We start from the raw sequence: 4,485 nt of genomic DNA on the forward strand, positions 1-4,485 counted from the left end.
CTCTTTTTTCCATGGTATCTGGAAGAGTTTTTTTTTTTTTTTTTAAAGCAAAGGATATATCCTTTGCTTAAAAGCCAGTTTTGCATCTATTAGGAAGGTATCATCATCCAGTCCCTAAAAAATAAAGCTTTTGATTCAGAGAAAAAGAAAGCAATAGAAAGGCAAGAGGAGGGCCAGGCAGATAGCACAGTGGTTTGTGCAACACAGCTTCACACACACCGAGGTCCCGTCTTCTATCCCTGACACCATCATCAGTCAGAGCTGATTTGTGTTTTGGTATCTGTCTCTCTATCATCATTCTATTAAAAAAAAATGGTAAGTTGCAAAATGATCACCAAAATGCAAACTGCACCCCAAGACCCATGTTTCAAAGCAGATTTGCAGAGCAGGGAGAAGAGTATTGTCCAGTCTAATCCAGTCCCTTGACTTCGAAGGAAAAGTTCCTAGCTGTCCTGGGTGTGAGGGCTAGACACTGGGTGCCATTTCATGTAAATGGTGTTATCTCATTCTCATAGTTTGCTCAGTGTCCCTCATTTTCAAACAAGAAAACTGAACTTGAGAGAAGTACACTTTATTGTCCAAGCTAGTAAGTGGAAGAGGTGATATTGTGACGTAGACTAGAACGGGGTTCAGACCAGCTCTAGGTTGGCTCAGCTCTGCTCACTGGTTTTCACAGCCATCCCTGACTTTGTCTTGGTCATTCCAGAGCTCTGTGCAGTGTTTACATTTAGAAGTCCTGCTTTAGTGCCAACCATTTTTCTGTCTTTCCAACTAAATTCGACATAGGCCTTATCCTAACCATGTTTTTTATTTTTTTGGCATTTTTTTTTAAATTTTTTATTTAAGAAAAGATTAGTGAACAAAAGCATAAGGTAGGAGGGGTACAACTCCACACAATTCCCACCACCCAATCCCCATAACCCATCCCCTCCCATGGTAGCTTTCCCATTCTCTATCCCTCTGGGAGCATGGACCCAGGGTCGTTGAGGGTTGCAGAAGGTAGAAGGTCTGGCTTCTGTAATTGCTTCCCCGCTGAACATGGGCGTTGACTGGTCGGTCCATACTCCCAGTCTGCCTCTCTCTTTCCCTAGTAGGGTGTGTCTCTGGGGAAGCTGAGCTCCAGGACATATTGGTGGGGTCTTCAATCCAGGGAAGCCTAGCCAGCATCCTGGTGGCATCTGGAACCTGGTGATTGAAAAGAGAGTTAACATATGAAGCCAAACAATTTGTTGAGCAATCATGGATCCCAAGCTTGGAATAGTGGAGAGGAAGTGTTAGGGAGGTACTCACTGCAAACTCTAGTGTAATCCTGCTTTCAGGTATATATTTTGCAGTAGTATTTATGGATACGTGTGCACATAAGCTCTCTCTCACAGAAACTGGTGTATATCTAGGTTATGGGACTTCGTTAGAAAGTGAACTACCTGAGATGAAATTAGAGTGTACTATTAAAGGAAAGGTCTCACCCGAGTAATGAAGCTGAAGGGTTGTCATTCCACATGTGAAGTCTCTGGATACAGTCTGAGGTGAAGCATGTTGAGATGGCAATCGTTGCTCCTAACCATGTTTGAGGTTCAAAATCTATAAGTGAAATCAGAAATATATGCACATAGCACTGCCATCTCTAAAGTTCTGGACAAAGTAATCATAGAAACCTTCACAGCAGGCTGCGGGGAGGTAGCTTAATGGTTATACAAAAAGACTTTCATGCCTGAGATTCCAAAGCCCCAGGTTTAATACCTACCACCCACCCCACCACCCACCTCCATAAAGCAGAACTGAGCAGTTCTCTGGTCTCTGTATTTTTCTACCTCTCTCTTTTTGTCTTACTAGAATAAGAGAAATAATATAGACATTTTAAAAACCTTAACAATAACCATGTAGTTCACCTTAGAACTAGCAAATGTGCAGCTCTGGGCTCATAAATGACCTTAGGCTCACCAGAGCATACCTGGTCAGGAGTGCAAGGCTCGGCAGCCTGTCTGAAACCAGGTGGTTTCCATCTACTTCCTTGCTGGAGTTCCCTGCCACACACCTAGTCTTCATTTCAGAATAAACTTAAGGGAAAGCAGTTTGGTGGTTCCTCAGAAAGCTACACATAGAAAGAGCTTATGATCTCACAATTCTACTGCGAGGTAGATACCCAAAGCAACTGGAAGCAGAGACTACAACAGACACTAGAATGTCAGTATTTACTGTACAGATACACAAGTAATTAAAAGGTGTGAAGAGCTCAAGTATCTCCCCTTGGATAAGCAAAACGCAGTGTGTCATACAATGGGGTATTATTCAGCCATAAGGAGGAATTAAATTCTAATATATGCAGGGCCAGGGAGAGAGAGCATATGGGTTATGCAAAAAGCCTTTCATGCCTGAAGTTCCGAGGTCCCACGTTCAATCCACAGCACCACCATAAGCCGGTGGCTCCATGTGTCTGGAGGACATGGTTGGGCTGGTCTGGGCTGGGCTGGGCCGTAACGCGGTGCTCCTGGGTGGGGAGCGACCAAGTCCAGGCAGGGAGCAGGTGGGAGCCTGCACTCAGAAGAATCTGCAGCACGTGGGCTGTGTGGCATCTGCGACTGAGCTCAGGAGGTTTCTAAGCACAAGGCTCAGGTTTGTTGAGATCAGCTGTAGCCCCCAGCAGTCAAGAGGACGTCTTAGAGGACGAACACGAGTGCGGCAGGTACGGCACTCCTGATTCTCAGCCTCCAGTAGCACCTGTCGTCCTCCTCACCTCACGCTCATCTAACTTCCTTCTCTAAGCTGGCACGGGGTCTAAAGGCACCCAGGCTGTAGGCATTAGGGGTGTGGTCAGGTCCAGAGAGAGGCCGTCCAGGGGGCTCCCCTGGAGTTCTGAACTGGACGTGGAAGGGGCTCATACTTGCAGCTCTGCAAGCCAACACCCACTGCACTCAACTCCTCCACTGCAGGGGGGCCCCTCAGGATAACTGCCAGGTGCAGGCTACTCGGCCTACCTCAGTTCATAGGTTCAGGCACTCAGTATCTACCACAAAGCCGAGGGCAAGCCCAGGCGAGGCTGGCAGGGACAAATCTGGCTCAGGATCTTGTCCCCAGCCTCAATGAGGCAGCCGAAGAGGAAGGCGCCACCTCTGCTGGAGCCCAAAACTATGCCCAGGACCCATCCTCATGAGGCTACTGAGTTCCAACCAAGTGATCATAGGCTGCCTTCACACCATCCTCTGTGTCTTGAGTTTCCCTCAAGCATCATCCATCATGTCTCTGCTGGGACCATGAGCTTTCTTTTGAAATGGTGTCAGTGCAGAGGGGGGCCACCCAAGGCTGCCTTAACAACTTGCTGCTAACAGGACATCGTTCTGTCACAGCCTGGAGGCCTGGAGTCTGACTACAGATTGAACTGTGTTTGCAAATGCACATGCTGAGGCCATAACCCCGGCGTGACAGTATTTGGGAGGTGAGTAAGTTAGAAGAGGTTGTACAGTGGTGCTTCACCGTGGGATCAGCAGCCTCTTAAGAAAAGATCATGAGAGAGTCGGGCGGTAGCGCAGCGGGTTAAGAGCAGGTGGCGCAAAGCACAAGGACCGGCGTAAGGATTCCAGTTCAAGCCCCAGCTTCCCACCTGTAGGGAGTCACCTCACAGGTGGTGAAGCAGGTCTGCAGGTGTCTTTCTCTCCCCCTCTCTGTCTTCGCCTCCTCTCTCCATTTCTCTCTGTCCTATCCAACAACGAAGACATCAATAACAACAATAACTACAACAATAAAACAACAAGGGCAACAAAAGGGACTAAATAAATAAATATTTAAAAAAAATAGAATGTGGGGCTTTTGGTGGACACTTGGTCTTGAGAGCAGAGTGCTCATAGAGGAGATGACGACTCCGGAGAGCTCCTCAGCCCTTGGGCACAGGAAGGAGCCTGCAGTATGTAGCTCTTCCCAGTACAGAAACGAAGGACAGCTGCTAGGTAGTTCTGCTCACATGTGGACTATAAAAGACTCAACCAAATACATTTGAAAACAACAACAACAAAAACCCCAATTGCAACCACACTGACTCTCAGACGCTGTGAGAACTAAGGTGGTTATGAGGGGGTGGGGCATATAACTTGGGTGGAGGGTACAGTTAATTACTCATACATAGGTGTGAAAATAAACATCAGTTAAGTTAGTAACAAAAGAAGATGAAAGATGAACTACAGATTGCTTAATATTTATTGAATTTGGTTGTGAATTGGGGAGATATGCTTTTACTTCAAGATCTCCCTTTATTTCACTCTCAAATGACTGATTCTCAAACACACTAATCACCTTATACTGATACCTCTCACAGACTGTGTGCTCTAGGAGGATACATTTGGCCTAGTAAGAAGGTGAGTATTCCTGTGGGGACACCTATCATTCACAAGAGGACCTGTGGGGTCACTTGAGAGTTGTGGGAGGACATGTACTCTGTGGGTCTCATCTCCGGGCAGGTCGATGCATGGGAGCTCCACACGCTAGGGAAAGCCC

Source organism: Erinaceus europaeus, chromosome 18 (genome assembly GCF_950295315.1).
Source record: "Erinaceus europaeus chromosome 18, mEriEur2.1, whole genome shotgun sequence".
Lineage (NCBI taxonomy): Eukaryota > Metazoa > Chordata > Mammalia > Eulipotyphla > Erinaceidae > Erinaceus > Erinaceus europaeus.